The following is a 21,899-nucleotide window of genomic DNA, read 5'->3' on the forward strand; positions in this document are numbered from 1 at the left end:
ATGTTGCAGGGGTACGGTACACAGAATGGCAGGCAAACAGGCAGAGGTACAAACAGGCGTGAGGCTGAGGCATAGTCAAAAACAGGCTGAGGTCAAACACGGCAATTCAGAGTATGGTAGGTTGAGACAGAGGCAGGATCCAGAAACAACAAAACTAGGTCAAACCTGGCAAGGCAATCAGGGCAATAACAAAAGGCTGGAACGAGGCTTGCAAAAGACAACAAACTGGCACCGCAGTGAGGAAAGTGAAGACTTAATCAATCAATCAATTTTATTTATATAGCACCAAATCACAACAAACAGTTGCCCCAAGGTGCTTTATATTGTAAGGCAAGGCCATACAATAATTATGTAAAAACCCCAACGGTCAAAACGACCCCCTGTGAGCAAGCACTTGGCAACAATGGGAAGGAAAAACTCCCTTTTAACAGGAAGAAACCTCCAGCAGAACCAGGCTCAGGGAGGGGCAGTCTTCTGCTGGGACTGGTTGGGGCTGAGGGAGAGAACCAGGAAAAAGACATGCTGTGGAAGACAGCAGAGATCAATCACTAATGATTAAATGCAGAGTGGTGCATACAGAGCAAAAAGAGAAAGAAACACTCAGTGCATCATGGGAACCCCCCAGCAGTCTAAGTCTATAGCAGCATAACTAAGGGATGGTTCAGGGTCACCTGATCCAGCCCTAACTATAAGCTTTAGCAGAAAGGAAAGTTTTAAGCCTAATCTTAAAAGTAGAGAGGGTGTCTCTCTCCCTGATCTGAATTGGGAGCTGGTTCCACAGGAGAGGAGCCTGAAAGCTGAAGGCTCTGCCTCCCATTCTACTCTTACAAACCCTAGGAACTACAAGTAAGCCTGCAGTCTGAGAGCGAAGCGCTCTATTGGGGTGATATGGTACTATGAGGTCCCTAAGATAAGATGGGACCTGATTATTCAAAACCTTATAAGTAAGAAGAAGAATTTTAAATTCTATTCTAGAATTAACAGGAAGCCAATGAAGAGAGGCCAATATGGGTGAGATATGCTCTCTCCTTCTAGTCCCCGTTAATACTCTAGCTGCAGCATTTTGAATTAACTGAAGGCTTTTTAGGGAACTTTTAGGACAACCTGATAATAATGAATTACAATAGGCCAGCCTAGAGGAAATAAATGCATGAATTAATTTTTCAGCATCACTCTGAGACAAGACCTTTCTAATTTTAGAGATATTGTGTAAATGCAAAAAAGCAGTCCTACATATTTGAATGACATATCCTGATCAAAAATGACTCCAAGATTTCTCACAGTATTACTAGAGGTCAGGGTAATGCCATCCAGAGTAAGGATCTGGTTAGACACCATGTTTCTAAGATTTGTGGGGCCAAGTACAATAACTTCAGTTTTATCTGAGTTTAAAAGCAGGAAATTAGAGGTCATCCATGTCTTCATGTCTGTAAGACAATCCTGCAGTTTAGCTAATTGGTGTGTGTCCTCTGGCTTCATGGATAGATAAAGCTGGGTATCATCTGCGTAACAATGAAAATGTAAGCAATGCTGTCTAATAATACTGCCTAAGGGAAGCATGTATAAAGTGAATAAAATTGGTCCTAGCACAGAACCTTGTGGAACTCCATAATTAACCTTAGTCTGTGAAGACGATTCCCCATTTACATGAACAAATTGTAATCTATTAGATAAATATGATTCAAACCACCGCAGCGCAGTGCCTTTAATACCTATGGCATGCTCTAATCTCTGTAATAAAATTTTATGGTCAACAGTATCAAAAGCAGCACTGAGGTCTAACAGAACAAGCACAGAGATGAGTCCACTGTCTGAGGCCATAAGAAGATCTTTTGTAACCTTCACTAATGCTGTTTCTGTACTATGATGAATTCTAAAACCTGACTGAAAGTCTTCAAATAGACCATTCCTCTGCAGATGATCAGTTATCTGTTTTACAACTACCCTTTCAAGAATTTTTGAGAGAAAAGGAAGGTTGGAGATTGGCCTATAATTAGCTAAGATAGCTGGGTCAAGTGATGGCTTTTAAGTAATGGTTTAATTACTGCCACCTTAAAAGCCTGTGGTGTTATGTGTCGGACGCAGCTCGGAGAACCGACCAGCGTTTGAAGGACCCAGTATGAAATAAGCAGAGCACGGTTCAAAGGCTAACTGAATTTAATACATAACAGTGATAATAACAAAAAGGTGCGGCCTGGCGTGGTGCGCTCCCAGCAGCGCTAACGGTCCGGAGCCAGAAGCTGTTTCGGACCCAAGGACCCCGCCGACACCCCCCAGGTGGCCGCAACAACCAAGTCTGTGAAAGAAGGAACCATTATGTGAGTCCACACTCTACACACAGAACACTCAAAGGTGTACAAACAGCAAACACCTCCTGGCTTGATCACCGATCAGCTTCCCAACCTGCAGGCATGGAACATCCAGTTCACAAAACTCCACCGCAGTGGAAGCCGATACATGACCAACAAACAGCTCAATACAATAAGGTGTGAGGGACACCACATTCACTGACTGTACAACTGTTAGTCACAAAATCCAACGTACCTCAGGAAGTGTGCTGACGAGCGTGAGACCCCACCCCCTCCTCTTTCACAGACTGTGCATCAAACCTGGACGTTCTCAGCATCCGCTGCTGATGAGATGGCTCCCAAGACGACGATCTCACCCGTCTGGTCACAAGGTCGAGTCTCTGGCAAATACACACTGTGCACTCCAGTCTTAAATGCCAACATGTTCCACTCCATCCAGATGCACCACAGCTGTGAGTCCTGACGAGTCGCAGGTGATCAGGGTGAGGTCCTGACAGCCTCAGCAACACAGCCACTCAGTCCCAAATGCACGCCACCTGGGAGGAAAACCAAAAAACAGAAACAAACCGGCAGCCAGGGCCCCCCCAGCCATATAACATGTGGTACATAGCCAACTAATAAAGATAGATTGATCATATTTAAGATCGAAGCATTAAATAATGGTAGGGCTTCCTTGAGCAGCCTGGTAGGAATGGGGTCTAATAGACATGTTGATGGTTTGGATGAAGTAACTAATGAAAATAACTCAGACAGAACAATCGGAGAGAAAGAGTCTAACCAAATACCAGCATCACTGAAAGCAGCCAAAGATAACGATACATCTTTGGGATGGTTATGAGTAATTTTTTCTCTAATAGTTAAAATTTTATTAGCAAAGAAAGTCATGAAGTCATTACTAGTTAAAGTTAAAAGAATACTCGGCTCAATAGAGCTCTGACTCTTTGTCAGCCTGGCTACAGTGCTGAAAAGAAACCTGGGGTTGTGCTTATTTTCTTCAATTAGTGATGAGTAGTAAGATGTCCTAGCTTTACGGAGGGCTTTTTTATAGAGCAACAGACTCTTTTTCCAGGCTAAGTGAAGATCTTCTAAATTAGTGAGACACCATTTCCTCTCCAACTTACGGGTTATCTGCTTTAAGCTGCGAGTTTGTGAGTTATACCTCAGGCAGTTCTGATTTAAAGCTCTCTTTTTCAGAGGAGCTACAGCATCCAAAGTTGTCTTCAATGAGGATGTAAAACTATTGACGAGATACTCTATCTCACTTACAGAGTTTAGGTAGCTATTCTGCACTGTGTTGGTATATGGCATTAGAGAACATAAACAAGGACTGATATCCTTAAACCTAGTTACAGCGCTTTCTGAAAGACTTCTAGTGTAATGAAACTTATTCCCCACTGCTGGGTAGTCCATCAGAGTAAATGTAAATGTTATTAAGAAACGATAACCCGTAAGTTGGAGAGGAAATGGCGTCTCACTAATTTAGAAAAACTTCACTTAGCCTGGAAAAAGAGTCTGTTGCTCTATAAAAAAGCCCTCCGTAAAGCTAGGACATCTTACTACTCATCACTAATTGAAGAAAATAAGAACAACCCCAGGTTTCTTTTCAGCACTGTAGCCAGGCTGACAAAGAGTCAGAGCTCTATTGAGCCGAGTATTCCTTTAACTACTAATGACTTCATGACTTTCTTTGCTAATAAAATTTTAACTATTAGAGAAAAAATTACTCATAACCATCCCAAAGACGTATCGTTAGCTTTGGCTGCTTTCAGTGATGCCGGTATTTGGTTAGACTCTTTCTCTCAGATTGTTCTGTCTGAGTTATTTTCATTAGTTACTTCATCCAAACCATCAACATGTTTATTAGACCCCATTCCTACCAGGCTGCTCAAGGAAGCCCTACCATTATTTAATGCTTCGATCTTAAATATGATCAATCTATCTTTATTAGTTGGCTATGTACCACAGGCTTTTAAGGTGGCAGTAATTAAACCATTACTTAAAAAGCCATCACTTGACCCAGCTATCTTAGCTAATTATAGACCAATCTCCAACCTTCCTTTTCTCTCAAAAATTCTTGAAAGGGTAGTTGTAAAACAGCTAACTGATCATCTGCAGAGGAATGGTCTATTTGAAGAGTTTCAGTCAGGTTTTAGAATTCATCATAGTACAGAAACAGCATTAGTGAAGGTTACAAATGATCTTCTTATGGCCTCAGACAGTGGACTCATCTCTGTGCTTGTTATGTTAGACCTCAGTGCTGCTTTTGATACTGTTGACCATAAAATTTTATTACAGAGATTAGAGCATGCCATAGGTATTAAAGGCACTGCGCTGCGGTGGTTTGAATCATATTTATCTAATAGATTACAATTTGTTCATGTAAATGGGGAATCGTCGTCACAGACTAAGGTTAATTATGGAGTTCCACAAGGTTCTGTGCTACGACCAATTTTATTCACTTTATACATGCTTCCCTTAGGCAGTATTATTAGACGGCATTGCTTAAATTTTCATTGTTACGCAGATGATACCCAGCTTTATCTATCCATGAAGCCAGAGGACACACACCAATTAGCTAAACTGCAGGATTGTCTTACAGACATAAAGACATGGATGACCTCTAATTTCCTGCTTTTAAACTCAGATAAAACTGAAGTTATTGTACTTGGCCCCACAAATCTTAGAAACATGGTGTCTAACCAGATCCTTACTCTGGATGGCATTACCCTGACCTGTAGTAATACTGTGAGAAATCTTGGAGTCATTTTTGATCAGGATATGTCATTCAAAGCGCATATTAAACAAATATGTAGGACTGCTTTTTTGCATTTACGCAATATCTCTAAAATTAGAAAGGTCTTGTCTCAGAGTGATGCTGAAAAATTAATTCATGCATTTATTTCCTCTAGGCTGGACTATTGTAATTCATTATTATCAGGTTGTCCTAAAAGTTCCCTGAAAAGCCTTCAGTTAATTCAGAATGCTGCAGCTAGAGTACTGACGGGGACTAGAAGGAGAGAGCATATCTCACCCATATTGGCCTCTCTTCATTGGCTTCCTGTTAATTCTAGAATAGAATTTAAAATTCTTCTTCTTACTTATAAGGTTTTGAATAATCAGGTCCCATCTTATCTTAGGGACCTCATAGTACCATATCACCCCAATAGAGCGCTTCGCTCTCAGACTGCAGGCTTACTTGTAGTTCCTAGGGTTTGTAAGAGTAGAATGGGAGGCAGAGCCTTCAGCTTTCAGGCTCCTCTCCTGTGGAACCAGCTCCCAATTCAGATCAGGGAGACAGACACCCTCTCTACTTTTAAGATTAGGCTTAAAACTTTCCTTTTTGCTAAAGCTTATAGTTAGGGCTGTATCAGGTGACCCTGAACCATCCCTTAGTTATGCTGCTATAGACTTAGACTGCTGGGGGGTTCCCATGATGCACTGAGTGTTTCTTTCTCTTTTTGCTCTGTATGCACCACTCTGCATTTAATCATTAGTGATTGATCTCTGCTCCCCTCCACAGCATGTCTTTTTCCTGGTTCTCTCCCTCAGCCCCAACCAGTCCCAGCAGAAGACTGCCCCTCCCTGAGCCTGGTTCTGCTGGAGGTTTCTTCCTGTTAAAAAGGCGTTTTTCCTTCCCACTGTCGCCAAGTGCTTGCTCACAGGGGGTCATTTTGACCGTTGGGGCTTTTACGTAATTATTGTATGGCCTTGCCTTACAATATAAAGCGCCTTGGGGCAACTGTTTGTTGTGATTTGGCGCTATATAAATAAAACTGATTGAACTGATTGATTGATTGACTTCAGAAATCTCAGATTACTCTTGTTTTTTGTGCATGTATGATGAAAACCTCCAGAAATCCTACACATAAAAAAGGCTGGACAATCCAAAAACATCACCTCTAAGAAAAAAATGAGGAGAAAAAAATCTAACCTACATCACAATGAAGACAGAACACCAAATGGAAGGGAAGGACATCTCCATGGTCCGAAGCATGCCCTACTGTCCACAAAGCATGCTGGCAGTGGTGCAGGCATGCATGACCATCAGTCAGCATATAGCCACGTTCTGATGATGTGACAGCTACGGTGCAGTTGGAACGTTGGTAAAACATCAAGAACCAAACCAAAGAGTTGTACACTCTGACTGGAGGCTGCACTTTAAATCACTGGTCTGTTGTACACCAGCCTTCAGGGGTCCTGCTTCTGCTGATTTACAAAATAAAAGACAGAAGGAAGGCGGGACAATTATGTGTTTTAGTTTGGAATTTCATAAATCACTGAAGACTGTGCTGAGTACATTCATCCTCAGCCAGAAGACTTAAGACAGACGCTCATACAACAAGAATGACAGCAGAGTTAAAAAAAAAAAATCAGTTTATGTGACATAAATAAGTCATTCACTCTCTTACACTTGTTTTTCTCTTTGTGCTTCCTGTGAAACCTCACTGCACGCAACAAACACCAAATTAAATACATCTTAACTGAGTAAGAGCCAAGACATGAAAATGTGCTCATTTGGAGGGGAAATTAAAACAACAAACGCAAATAAATAAACAATTCTATTTCTCCAAAGACTTCATTCTTCCACATTTCAAACACTTCAGTGGCTAATTATAGCCTGAAGTCAGGTGCTTTGATGCTTTTTCCCTCAGCAGAAATCCCTGGCTTTTCTTTTCCTGGAAGTGTTTTCATTTTGGTCCTGAGGTAAACTACCTGATGGCGCACAGCGTGCCCCGAGCAGCAAGTGTTAGACACGGCAGCGCTCACATCACGCCACGTTGTCCACATTGCAAAATAGCAGAAGAACAAAAAGTCTGTCAGCCTGAAACAGATCGGCTCTCGTCACGTGCTGAATCTACACTCTGAAGCTCTGGAAGTGAAACCACAGCCAAACTCTTGACATCTTGCAGAAAGTGCAAAAATAAAACCTTTCTTCTCCAGGCTGTGGACTCAGCGCTGTGGTGTTCCACGTCTCACACTGGCGGGGATTCTGGTGGACACTGCAAACCTAAGATCAACAATCAAGAAGAAACCTCTCCAGCTGCTGTCACACACAGACCCGTCCCTGTCCCACACGTGTGAAGTACATGGCAGGGACACGGAGGAGGAGGAGTACCGTTTTCTCTTGGCAGCCTTTTGGGTGTGTCTTCCAGCCCACCTCCTCCCAGGCATCCACCCTGTCACACATGCAAAGGAAATGTGGAGGGGGTGGGGGTCCACCACGAGACTGAAAATGTCCAAAGCATTTTCTCAGCAAGTCCTGCAGTCCATCTGTGGCACAGGACACAGCATAGGTCCGGGGTGACATATGACATCCAGCCATGCTGGGAATAATAGTTTTTACGGATGCACCCTGGCGATGTCTCATCCCTGTGTGAGGCTCCTCGTCTCCATGGACCAAGCTCATGTGTTTCCCATCAGGGAAGTCTGTGGTTACCTTCCTCATGTTGCTCGACTGGAAAAACATAGCTAATATGGTGTGATCTGGAAAAAGCTTTGATGCAGGGCTTCACAAATAAACCTCCACATGCCATATGGTTTGCATTTGTCTCTTAATTTATTTCATATAAATGACTGTTGAATATTCTGCAGAGCCAACGTGTATAAAAGTCCAAGGAGATCAGTCTGTGGCAAAGTGTGATTATTATGATTTGACTTTTTCAGTTCTGCTTGACAGCAAAGGTTTTCCAAAATAAGCAAACAAGCAAACAGACAAAACAAACAAAATTCCACATATACAGCAATTAAAAAGTACTGATGGTAAGCTTCATAGTGACTCACCAGCTCACACACTTTGGTATTAGTAAGATGAGTATTGGGTTACCACTGGGAGGCCTCTGCCTCCACAGACAGCAGCCCGCCGTGAAGACGTGGAAGTGAGCTTTTCCACATCCAGCAGACTTTCCTACAGCAGCTTCCCGAAATAAAAACCGACAACAGGGAGCTCAACATTTGTCATCAACAGCTGCCTGCGTGGGTGTCTTTATGCAGTTTTGCTCCTTTGTTATTTTTATTCCCAAACAAAACACACACAGTTAAAAAGTAAACTAACAACAGCAGTTTTCCACTTTTCTACAGTGATGTGTAACATTTATATTATAATAGCAAAGTGGCCTCTGTGTGCGTGTGTATGGATTCGATCACGCAAAAACGATTTGGTATGTTTTTGTATTTTGGGTCAAGGATGAATGCTGTGAAAATGGTTGATAGGACAAATATTTTTGGAGAAATTAGCAATTTTAGCTAACCAGTAAACAATGGACACTGTGCTGCAATGCACCATGGGAGTTTTGGCTTTTGGGGTTTTAATTGTTGTTTTTGTGGTTCATGTTAATTTGCTGTTAGTGTTATTGATTTATTTGTGTTTTTGTTGAGTTGGTTTAGTCAATTTAGTTAAGTCTCATGTTGCCATTACCATGAGTGAAAACTGTAGTGTGTTTGATGTCTTCCTCCAGTCTCTGTTCCTGCTCTTCTAAAATTAGAAGCACCTGCTTGCGGCAGAATGCGGGAAAGACAAAATGCATTGCGTGTGTGTGTGTGTGTGTGTGTGTGTGTGTGTGTGTGTGTGTGTGTGTGTGTGTGTGTGTGTGTGTGTGTGTGTGTGTGTGTGTGTGTGTGTGTGTAACACTCTCCACAGAGAAACTGTGGGGAGCTGACATTTGCCATTTGGTATGTTTATGTATTTTGGGTCAACGGTGAACTCTGCCAAAATAGTACACTGATAGGACTAATATTTTTTGGAGAAACTATAGATATTAGCTAACAACACTGAACAATGGATGTTACTAACTCCATTCTGGACTCACACGCTATTCCAGCAGGAGGCGGTAAGTCATCTTTATATTAAAAGTTTGACTGCAGTGAGTGATTTAAATACGTTAAAAATACATGGATGACACAAGAAAGTGAAAACACTTATTTCCATTGTGGTCCATTTAAAAATCAAATAGCAAAACAGAAGTAAATATAAAATAAAATAATAATAATAGTCTGTGTATATGATAACAAGAACCTAAACAATTCATAAATACATTGAGACATAAATTAACAGTAAAAAATTACATAATTAACAGGAAATAAAAGGGTTGAGTTCCTCTTCTAAAAGTTATTGAGGTTCTAAGGTTCTAAAAAGATTCTGGACTCACACGCCATTCCAATTCATTATACAAGCTTTGCTTAATTTATTACCACTATTACCACCCTTGAAAACTGTCAGCTACGTATATTATAAACACTACCCAATCTGTAAGACAATCCTGCACCAATTAGCTAAACTGCAGGATTGTCTTACAGACATAAAGACATGGATGACCTCTAATTTCCTGCTTTTAAACTCAGATAAAACTGAAGTTATTGTACTTGGCCCCACAAATCTTAAAAACATGGTGTCTAACCAGATCCTTACTCTGGATGGCATTACCCTGACCTCTAGTAATACTGTGAGAAATCTTGGAGTCATTTTTGATCAGGATATGTCATTCAAAGCGCATATTAAACAAATATGTAGGACTGCTTTTTTGCATTTACGCAATATCTCTAAAATCAGAAAGGTCTTGTCTCAGAGTGATGCTGAAAAACTAATTCATGCATTTATTTCCTCTAGGCTGGACTATTGTAATTCATTATTATCAGGTTGTCCTAAAAGTTCCCTAAAAAGCCTTCAGTTAATTCAAAATGCTGCAGCTAGAGTACTGACGGGGACTAGAAGGAGAGAGCATATCTCACCCATATTGGCCTCTCTTCATTGGCTTCCTGTTAATTCTAGAATAGAATTTAAAATTCTTCTTCTTACTTATAAGGTTTTGAATAATCAGGTCCCATCTTATCTTAGGGACCTCGTAGTACCATATCACCCCAATAGAGCGCTTCGCTCTCAGACTGCAGGCTTACTTGTAGTTCCTAGGGTTTGTAAGAGTAGAATGGGAGGCAGAGCCTTCAGCTTTCAGGCTCCTCTCCTGTGGAACCAGCTCCCAATTCAGATCAGGGAGACAGACACCCTCTCTACTTTTAAGATTAGGCTTAAAACTTTCCTTTTTGCTAAAGCTTATAGTTAGGGCTGGATCAGGTGACCCTGAACCATCCCTTAGTTATGCTGCTATAGACGTAGACTGCTGGGGGGTTCCCATGATGCACTGTTTCTTTCTTTTTTTTGCTCTGTATGCACCACTCTGCATTTAATCATTAGTGATCGATCTCTGCTCCCCTCCACAGCATGTCTTTTTCCTGGTTCTCTCCCTCAGCCCCAACCAGTCCCAGCAGAAGACTGCCCCTCCCTGAGCCTGGTTCTGCTGGAGGTTTCTTCCTGTTAAAAGGGAGTTTTTCCTTCCCACTGTAGCCAAGTGCTTGCTCACAGGGGGTCGTTGGCCTTGCCTTACAATATAAAGCGCCTTGGGGCAACTGTTTGTTGTGATTTGGCGCTATATAAAAAAAATTGATTGATTGAATTGATTGATTGATAGAGCCTGTGGATCACCTCGGTAACAGGCTACTCCACAAGCAAATGGCTGAACTGATCTTTGTTATGATCAAAGCCCAAAGAGACCGAATGGAATTCAAATACAAGAGGCTGAATGGAATGAAGAAACTGGATTTTATTGTACAAACAAATGTGCAACAGAGTTTGGGTAATTGTGCAGGATAATAACTGAGCAGGAGGACTGAAGTGTGGAGACCCAGGCTGGGCTACTATAGGAAAAGGAAGCCGCAGTCCGATGGAACCAGGAACAGCTGTTGGCAGCGACAGGAGTTGGCAGTGGATGGAGATGTCCAGCTGGAGGCCGATGGAGGATATTGCCACTGGTAGAAAATGGTGAGACCTAAGAACTGTTGTAACTGTTTCCGGGATAAGGGGGCCAACCATTCTGTGATTGCAGCTATTTTGATGGGATTGGGCTTGATGGAATCATGTAAAATGATCAAACTGAGGAAAGAAATGGTGGACTGGTGGAACTCGCACTTTTCCGCTTTAACAAACAATCTGTTCAACAACAGCCACTGAGGAACCAGGTGTATATGTTAGATGTGTTCTGTGGGGTTCTGCGAGAAAATCAAAATGCCATCCAAGTATGCAAAGACAAACTGATTGAGGTAAGCCCTGAGGGCATCATTTGCAAGCACCTGGAAGGTGGAAAGAGCATTAGTCAAATCAAAGGGCATGACCAGGCACTCAAAGTGTCCTAAAGGGGTGTTGAAGGCAGTCTTCCACTCATCACCCTCATTGACATGTACCAGATGGTAAGCATTCCTCAGATCACGCTTGGAAAAAAATTGAGGACCCCTGCAGGGGACTGAACATGGAATCAAGCAAGGGGAGTGGGTACCGATTGCGGACCGTAACTGCATTCAGCGCATGAGAACCTATGCAGAGGCATAGGGTGCCACCCTTCTTCCCGACAAAGAAGAACTTGCCCCCAACGGGGAAGATGGAGTCGTATCGGCCCAGCTGACAGGGAGTCCCGTATATAGGTCTCCATTGATTCCCTTTCTGGATGCAAAAGGTTGTAGATCTGACTGTACGGATACTTCACGCCCGGAAGTAAATCAATGGTGCAATCATAGGGACAATGAGGAGGGAGTGACAGATCGCAATCCTTACTGAACACCTCAGCAAGATTGTGATACTCTGCTGGCGCTAAGGACAGGTCAGGAGGTGTGAGGCCCAACTCCTTGTCTTCGATGCTGGGCAGCATGGAGGATCGAAGACATGCGCTGTGGCAGGCTTTGTTCCACTGCGTAATTGTCCCTGTGGGCCATTCAAAGTGACCCCTTGACCCCTGACACAAAGTGATGAATGAAAACACTTAATAAGAACAAATCAGAGACCAGATCAACCCTGAACCACAAAGTGACAGAAAACAATAAAAGAAAACACCAATTGAAAGGAGAAGGTATGCCAGACAACATTCAAATAAAAAATAAAAAACACAGAACAGTACAGAAATACATACTATTCTCAAGAAAATACAATGGAAAGTGACACTGGGAGATGATCTGACCAGCAAAAGAAGGAAACAAAACATCATGGCATACAAGACAGCGTGTGACTCCTGATCCACTAGACAGTAGTCCCTCAGACATTCCAATTACCTTGAAGTAACCATGGTCACACGTAACCATACGTGTGACCATGGATGAAGGAGAATTGGGACTAGCTGAAGTAATGCAGATAGAAAGATTCTGGAAGTCTTGGACTGAGCACATGCAGAACATGCCTTACAAAACTCTTGGTGTCTTGGACTACGGAGGGCCGCCAGAAATGTTGAGTCACAGAAGCATTGGTGTGTATGACACCATGGTGGCACTGTAATTTTGAACTATGCACCCATTGGATGATCCATGGACGGTGGTCCGTGGGAAGAAATAGACAGCGGTCAGGCAACCAGCAGGTACTTGGGGCCCCTCAAGGGGTCTTCTATCTCCAATTTTACCTCCCATGAAACAGCCCCAATTATAAGGAGAGAGAATAGGAGTCCACGGCCTTCTTGCTGTGAGGCAACAGTGTTAGTCACTAAGCCACCGTGCTGACCTGAACAAAGGTATTCACTGAATAAGAGGCATGAAAAGACAATGTTTAAGAGTAATAAGTAATGTACACAGATCAGCTATCACACTGTGACCACTTGCAGGTGAAGTGAATAATCTTGATTATCACATTACAGTAGCACCTGTCAGTGGGTGGGATAAATTAGGTTCCTGAGTCATATAAGCCATTACAATTTGGGCCATTGTGATGGCTAGACAACTTGGTCAGAGCTTCTCCAAAACTGCAACTCTCCTGGCATGTTCCCAGTCTGTCATGGGCAGTACCTACCAAAAGTGGTCCAACGAAGTAAAACTGGTGAACCTGCGACAGGGTTATGGGCACCCAAGGCACCCTGATGGGTGTGGGTATCAAAGGCTGCCCACGCTGGACAGGCACAGAGCCATCTGATGATTCTGCCCAACAGGCCAGCCATGGCACACCATTGCGCTTAGTTCACACTCTGAACTCCTTCACCACTGTGAAGGAGTTCAGAGTATGTGTGGAAGCACACATCTGCTTTCTTCAAAACCACAAAATGCCGCCATAGGAACTTGTCCAATTCTTCATCTGACAGCACTTCTACAGCCGCTAATGAGGTTCCTGGGACCACTGGATTTAGCTTCCTCATATAATGGCAGCATTTTTATGAAAGTTAATAGAGTTGTTCAACAAAGCAAAATGTGTGGGACAAAAATGCACAGTAAATAGAACCAAAAGGCATGGTTCTTGTCATATAGTCATAAAATTTGACAAATAATGACTTTCACATGACAATACACGAACCAAATACCAAGGATTTATTTACAAGGATCAGCTACAATGTTCTATCTCCAGGGAGATTATTTCAATAATAAGCATAATATTATGTAAGAGTTTACAGGTTTTGCCTGTACTTTCAGGCATGCATAGAATCCCCTTCGACATAATATATGTGCACAGTAGTGAGTATAAAATGGTGACATACATGCATTTGAAAAATAATTCAAATTAATAACTTTAGTAATATTAATTGTTACTGTTGGTAATTGTTAATATTATGCTAACAACCAGACATTCTCGTACCAGTCTACAATACAAAGTCAACTGATTAGAATCGGTCATTTGTGGTGGTATCTAAGGAAAGATTTTCGCTGATGCTTTTAGTCAAAAATGAGACTGCTGAGAGAGTTCATGCCACACTGTGTGGTTCCAGTCACTAAAGCATGTGACACTTATCAGCCCATGATAAAAACAGAGAGAATATTCAAGCCTGGACCCTCAAATACATTTCAGAGTGAGATGGCAGAGTGGCATATTTACTCTGTGGGTGAGAGTAGGAGAGCTGATAATCAGTGATTGAAATGTAAATGTGAGGTAACTGGCTGAAGTATCTAAGTGGATATATGAATTACAAACTTAAATTTTTTCTCATCCGCCTGTATGTAAATGGAAGTGTAAATGACCGTTAGTGTTTGAAACAAAAATGGATGCAGAAGGTGAGAGTGGTTCACAGAAGAGCTGTTGGATATGAATATGCACATATCTGAAATCCAGCTGTGATTCATATCATCATATATTCATGATATGAAGGCTGCTGTGTGCGAATAGAAGGAATTCTGGGTAATACACACTGACACCAGAAATGTTAAATGTTGAACACATTTCCTAGATTGAGAATCCCTGGATCAACCATAGAGGAGATCTCGCGGGAATTCATTTGAAAGTCAACACTGAACCAGAAATGCCAAATGGTGAGACGACACTGAAACTGGAAATGTCAAATGTTGAACACAATAAAACAGAACATAGAAAAGCTTATGTCTTTTCATGGGGACTATACATTTTCATACAATAAAAGTGTTGTCAATATACAGAAAAGAAAGAATTACAAAACAAAAAATACTAGAACTGGGGTTTTAAGGATCACAAGACATACAATTTTACCTAGAAAAGAAGCAAACTCTTCAATAATTCAAATAAACAAGAAGAAGAGATACATATATATATATATATATATATATATATGTATATGACTGCGGTATTGTATCACTTCCTGTTCCGGAGCACAGCGGTGTTTTTCTGTATCTGTTAGCTGTTTAATCTGCGCAGTTAGATTGATCTAGTTATCTAGATTACGATTTGTTTCCCAGTGTAATCTTTACGTGCCTTAACTAAAGCACTCCTTCTGCTGAATCACCTCTAAATTATTTACACATTATTCACTTTGTGTGTTTTTAGGAATCCGCTAGCTTAGCGCAGCTACTAGCTCTTAGCCGGTTTAGCATGGCGGCTTCTCCTGTCTCTCCCGCACTTTTCTGCTCTGGGTGTGAAATGTTTAGTTATTCCTCAGCCTCCTTTAGCAGTAATGGTACTTGTAATAAGTGTAGCTTATTCGTAGCTTTGGAGGCCAGGCTGGGCGAATTGGAGACTCGGCTCCGCACCGTGGAAAATTCTACAGCTAGCCAGGCCCCTGTAGTCGGTGCGGACCAAGGTAGCTTAGCCGCCATTAGTTACCCCCTGGCAGATCCCGAGCAGCCGGGAAAGCAGGCCGACTGGGTGACTGTGAGGAGGAAGCGTAGTTCTAAACAGAAGCCCCGTGTACACCGCCAACCCGTTCACATCTCTAACCGTTTTTCCCCACTCGACGACACACCCGCCGAGGATCAAACTCTGGTTATTGGCGACTCTGTTTTGAGAAACGTGAAGTTAGCGACACCAGCAACCATAGTCAATTGTCTTCCGGGGGCCAGAGCAGGCGACATTGAAGGAAATTTGAAACTGCTGGCTAAGGCTAAGCGTAAATTTGGTAAGATTGTAATTCACGTCGGCAGTAATGACACCCGGTTACGCCAATCGGAGGTCACTAAAATTAACATTGAATTGGTGTGTAACTTTGCAAAAACAATGTCGAACTCTGTAGTTTTCTCTGGGCCCCTCCCCAATCGGACCGGGAGTGACATGTTTAGCCGCATGTTCTCCTTGAATTGCTGTCTGTCTGAGTGGGCTTGAGGTGGGCTTCATAGATAATTGGCAAAGCTTCTGGGGAAAACCTGGTCTTGTTAGGAGAGACGGCATCCATCCCACTTTGGATGGAGCAGCTCTCATTTCTAGAAATCTGGCCAATTTTCTTAAATCCTCCAAACCGTGACTATCCAGGGTTGGGACCAGGAAGCAGAGTTGTAGTCTTACACTCCTCTCTGCAGCTTCTCTCCCCCTGCCATCCCCTCATTACCCCATCCCCGTAGAGACGGTGCCTGCTCCCAGACTACCAATAACCAGCAAAAATCTATTTAAGCATAAAAATTCAAAAAGAAAAAATAATATAGCACCTTCAACTGCACCACAGACTAAAACAGTTAAATGTGGTCTATTAAACATTAGGTCTCTCTCTTCTAAGTCCCTGTTGGTAAATGATATAATAATTGATCAACATATTGATTTATTCTGCCTTACAGAAACCTGGTTACAGCAGGATGAATATGTTAGTTTAAATGAGTCAACACCCCCGAGTCACACTAACTGTCAGAACGCTCGTAGCACGGGCCGGGGCGGAGGATTAGCAGCAATCTTCCATTCCAGCTTATTAATTAATCAAAAACCCAGACAGAGCTTTAATTCATTTGAAAGCTTGACTCTTAGTCTTGTCCATCCAAATTGGAAGTCCCAAAAAACAGTTTTATTTGTTATTATCTATCGTCCACCTGGTCGTTACTGTGAGTTTCTCTGTGAATTTTCAGACCTTTTGTCTGACTTAGTGCTTAGCTCAGATAAGATAATTATAGTGGGTGATTTTAACATCCACACAGATGCTGAGAATGACAGCCTCAACACTGCATTTAATCTATTATTAGACTCAATTGGCTTTGCTCAAAATGTAAATGAGTCCACCCACCACTTTAATCATATCTTAGATCTTGTTCTGACTTATGGTATGGAAATTGAAGACTTAACAGTATTCCCTGAAAACTCCCTTCTGTCTGATCATTTCTTAATAACATTTACATTTACTCTGATGGACTACCCAGCAGTGGGGAATAAGTTTCATTACACTAGAAGTCTTTCAGAAAGCGCTGTAACTAGGTTTAAGGATATGTTTCCTTCTTTATGTTCCCTAATGCCATATACCAACACAGTGCAGAGTAGCTACCTAAACTCTGTAAGTGAGATAGAGTATCTCGTCAATAGTTTTACATCCTCATTGAAGACAACTTTGGATGCTGTAGCTCCTCTGAAAAAGAGAGCTTTAAATCAGAAGTGCCTGACTCCGTGGTATAACTCACAAACTCGCAGCTTAAAGCAGATAACCCGTAAGTTGGAGAGGAAATGGCGTCTCACTAATTTAGAAGATCTTCACTTAGCCTGGAAAAAGAGTCTGTTGCTCTATAAAAAAGCCCTCCGTAAAGCTAGGACATCTTACTACTCATCACTAATTGAAGAAAATAAGAACAACCCCAGGTTTCTTTTCAGCACTGTAGCCAGGCTGACAAAGAGTCAGAGCTCTATTGAGCCGAGTATTCCTTTAACTTTAACTAGTAATGACTTCATGACTTTCTTTGCTAATAAAATTTTAACTATTAGAGAAAAAATTACTCATAACCATCCCAAAGACGTATCGTTATCTTTGGCTGCTTTCAGTGATGCCGGTATTTGGTTAGACTCTTTCTCTCAGATTGTTCTGTCTGAGTTATTTTCATTAGTTACTTCATCCAAACCATCAACATGTTTATTAGACCCCATTCCTACCAGGCTGCTCAAGGAAGCCCTACCATTATTTAATGCTTCGATCTTAAATATGATCAATCTATCTTTGTTAGTTGGCTATGTACCACAGGCTTTTAAGGTGGCAGTAATTAAACCATTACTTAAAAAGCCATCACTTGACCCAGCTATCTTAGCTAATTATAGGCCAATCTCCAACCTTCCTTTTCTCTCAAAAATTCTTGAAAGGGTAGTTGTAAAACAGCTAACTGATCATCTGCAGAGGAATGGTCTATTTGAAGAGTTTCAGTCAGGTTTTAGAATTCATCATAGTACAGAAACAGCATTAGTGAAGGTTACAAATGATGTTCTTATGGCCTCGGACAGTGGACTCATCTCTGTGCTTGTTCTGTTAGACCTCAGTGCTGCTTTTGATACTGTTGACCATAAAATTTTATTACAGAGATTAGAGCATGCCATAGGTATTAAAGGCACTGCGCTGCGGTGGTTTGAATCATATTTGTCTAATAGATTACAATTTGTTCATGTACATGGGGAATCTTCTTCACAGACTAGGGTTAATTATGGAGTTCCACAAGGTTCTGTGCTAGGACCAATTTTATTCACTTTATACATGCTTCCCTTAGGTAGTATTATTAGACGGTATTGCTTAAATTTTCATTGTTACGCAGATGATACCCAGCTTTATCTATCCATGAAGCCAGAGGACATACACCAATTAGCTAAACTGCAGGATTGTCTTACAGACATAAAGACATGGATGACCTCTAATTTCCTGCTTTTAAACTCAGATAAAACTGAAGTTATTGTACTTGGCCCCACAAATCTTAGAAACATGGTGTCTAACCAGATCCTTACTCTGGATGGCATTGCCCTGGCCTCTAGTAATACTGTGAGAAATCTTGGAGTCATTTTTGATCAGGATATGTCATTCAAAGCGCATATTAAACAAATATGTAGGACTGCTTTTTTGCATTTATGCAATATCTCTAAAATCAGAAAGGTCTTGTCTCAGAGTGATGCTGAAAACTAATTCATGCATTTATTTCCTCTAGGCTGGACTATTGTAATTCATTATTATCAGGTTGTCCTAAAAGTTCCCTAAAAAGCCTTCAGTTAATTCAAAATGCTGCAGCTAGAGTACTGACGGGGGACTAGAAGGAGAGAGCATATCTCACCCATATTGGCCTCTCTTCATTGGCTTCCTGTTAATTCTAGAATAGAACTTAAAATTCTTCTTCTTACTTATAAGGTTTTGAATAATCAGGTCCCATCTTATCTTAGGGACCTCGTAGTACCATATCACCCCAATAGAGCACTTCGCTCTCAGACTGCAGGCTACTTGTAGTTCCTAGGGTTTGTAAGAGTAGAATGGGAGGCAGAGCCTTCAGCTTTCAGGCTCCTCTCCTGTGGAACCAGCTCCCAATTCAGATCAGGGAGACAGACACCCTCTCTACTTTTAAGATTAGGCTTAAAACTTTCCTTTTTGCTAAAGCTTATAGTTAGGGCTGGATTGGGTGACCCTGAACCATCCCTTAGTTATGCTGCTATAGACGTAGACTGCTGGGGGGTTCCCATGATGCACTGTTTCTTTCTCTTTTTGCTCTGTATGCACCACTCTGCATTTAATCATTAGTGATCAATCTCTGCTCCCTCCACAGCATGTCTTTTTCCTGGTTCTCTCCCTCAGCCCCAACCAGTCCCAGCAGAAGACTGCCCCTCCCTGAGCCTGGTTCTGCTGGAGGTTTCTTCCTGTTAAAAGGGAGTTTTTCCTTCCCACTGTAGCCAAGTGCTTGCTCACAGGGGGTCGTTTGACCGTTGGAGTTTTACATAATTATTGTATGGCCTTGCCTTACAATATAAAGTGCCTTGGGGCAACTGTTTGTTGTGATTTGGCGCTATATAAAAAAAAATTGATTGATTGATTGATTGATGTATGTTAAAAAAAACACTTCCTGGACTGACAATAGAGGAGATCTTGCGGGTATTCAGTGGAAAATCGACACTGAAACTGGAAATGCAAAATGCTAAGTCAACACTGAAACCAGGAATGCCAAATGTTGAACACTTCCTGGAGCAACAGTAGAGGAGAGTAACCTATTTTTGAGTATGTTGTTTTTTGCTGTGGTATGTTGATCCTCTGAGGTTTTTGTGTAACTTTTTGTTTGTCCCAATTAAAAAATAAAGAAAGAAAAAGACAACAGAGGAGATCTCGTGGGAATTTAGTGGAAAGTTGATGTTGAAACTGGAAACGCCAAATATTGAGTCGACACTGAAACCGGAAATGTCAAATGTTGAACACTTACTGGTGCAACAGTAGAGGAGAGTAACCTGTTTGTATGTTGTTTTTGCTGTGGTATGTTTGTCCTTTATAAGGTTTTTATGCAACTTTTTGTTTGTCTCAGTTTACAAAAAAAAAGAATACAAGAGATCTCACACTAATTCAGTGGAAAGTCGATAATGAAACCGGAAATGCTAAATGTTGAGTCAACACTGAAACCGGGAATGGTAAACTGAGAGGTGGTGTGCACCTTGCAACACTTGAAGTTAGTCAGCGACTATTTAGTGTGTAAATTACAAGTCAAAATATTTGGATCTTTGTCTGTCTTTTGACACAAAGTCATTCCTTCTGTACCCAATGATCCTCCAAAGAACCCTGGTACCAAAGACATCAACTTACTTCAAGCTTTAGGCACTAGTCTGGGCGTTTTTGTATCTTTACAGAAGATGAGAGGTCGAAATCTTTAAGATCCTGGTGCTACTGCTCTTACTGTATGTTGTACTATCAAGTAGTAATAATACGAGGTCTATTAGATAATAAACCGACCCTTTTTTTTTAACTATATGGATTTGAATGATGTGCGATTACACCAATCATGCTTGAACCCTCGTGCGCATGCGTGAGTTTTTTCACGCGTCGGTGACGTCATTTCCCTGTGGGCAGGCCTTGAGTGAGATGTGGTCCCGCCCTCTCGGCTGAATTCCTTTGTTTCACACGCTGCTCGAGACGGCACGCGTTGCTTTATCAACATTTTTTCTGGACCTGTGAGGAATATCCGAGTGGACACTATTCGAGAAATTAAGCTGGTTTTCGGTGAAAAGTTTAACGGCTGATGAGAGATTATGGGGTGTTTCTATCGGTGTAAGGACTTCCCACGGAGCAGGACGTCGTGCAGCGCTTCCAGGCACCGTCGTCGGCCTGTTTTGACCTGAAAACATCCTAATTTAAGGCTTAATTCACCCAGGACGTCATGAGAGAACAGAGAAGATTCAGAAGAGGCCGGCATGAGGACTTTATGCGGACATTCCACTGTTTAAGGACATTTTTTAATGAAAGACGTGCGCACAAATCTGTGTGCGCCGCGACAGGAAAAACACCTCCGTGTTGAAAACCATTTGTAAAATTCAGGCGGCTTTTGATGGCTTTCAACAAGTGAGTAACTGAGAAATTGTTTAACAGCTTGGGCATGTTCCAACTTGTCCGTTAAGGTTTCCAACGGAGGTGTTTTTCCTGTCGTGACCCCCCGCGGTCGGGTCCGGCCCGACATGCGACTCTGCCCGCACGTTCTTTCATTACAAAATGTCCGTTAACAATGGAATGTCCGAATAAACTCCTCATGCCGACTTCTTCTGAAAGTTCTCTGTTCTCTGACGACTTCCTGGATCAACAGAGCCTGAAATGTGGAAGTTTTCAACTTGAAACGGCGAGACGCTGCCACCTCGAAGCGCAGATCGCCATCAGGCGCCATGGGCCGTCCTTACAGCGACACTACCAGACCAAAAATTTTTACCGAAAACCAGCTGAATTTATCGTATGGTGTCCACTCAGTTGTGCCTTACAGTTTTGAAAAAAGTTTGATCAAACAAAGCAGCAGTCTCTGAGCCATTCCTAAACAATGAAAAAACAACGAGAGGGTGGGCCACTCCTCACTCAAAGACTGCCCACAGGTGAATGACGTCACCGACGCGTGAAAAAACTCACGCATGCGCACGAGGGTTCAAGCATGATTGGTGTAATCACACATCATTCAAATCCATCCATCAAGTCTGTTGCAGCACTCTTTATAACCACACTACACTTGTACCATGCAAGACTTTGGAGTCTGAACCATGACCTAGACCACATGTTCAAGTCAGCCCAGGCGCCATTAAGCGTGCCATGTCTGAGCACAGCACAGAGGATACACACTAGTCAAAAGAACTGGACTTTGTGTAACTGAATATGAATATGCCCTTTATGTACATCACAGACTTCATTATCACTGGGGGATAATGAATGGGGGAGGTGATGGTCTAGTGGTTAAGGTGTTGGGCTTGAATCCAGAAGATCATGGGTTCAAATCCCCGCCTGACTGGAAAATCACTAAGGG

This window comes from Thalassophryne amazonica, chromosome 3, assembly GCF_902500255.1.
Source record: "Thalassophryne amazonica chromosome 3, fThaAma1.1, whole genome shotgun sequence".
NCBI classification, from domain to species: domain Eukaryota; kingdom Metazoa; phylum Chordata; class Actinopteri; order Batrachoidiformes; family Batrachoididae; genus Thalassophryne; species Thalassophryne amazonica.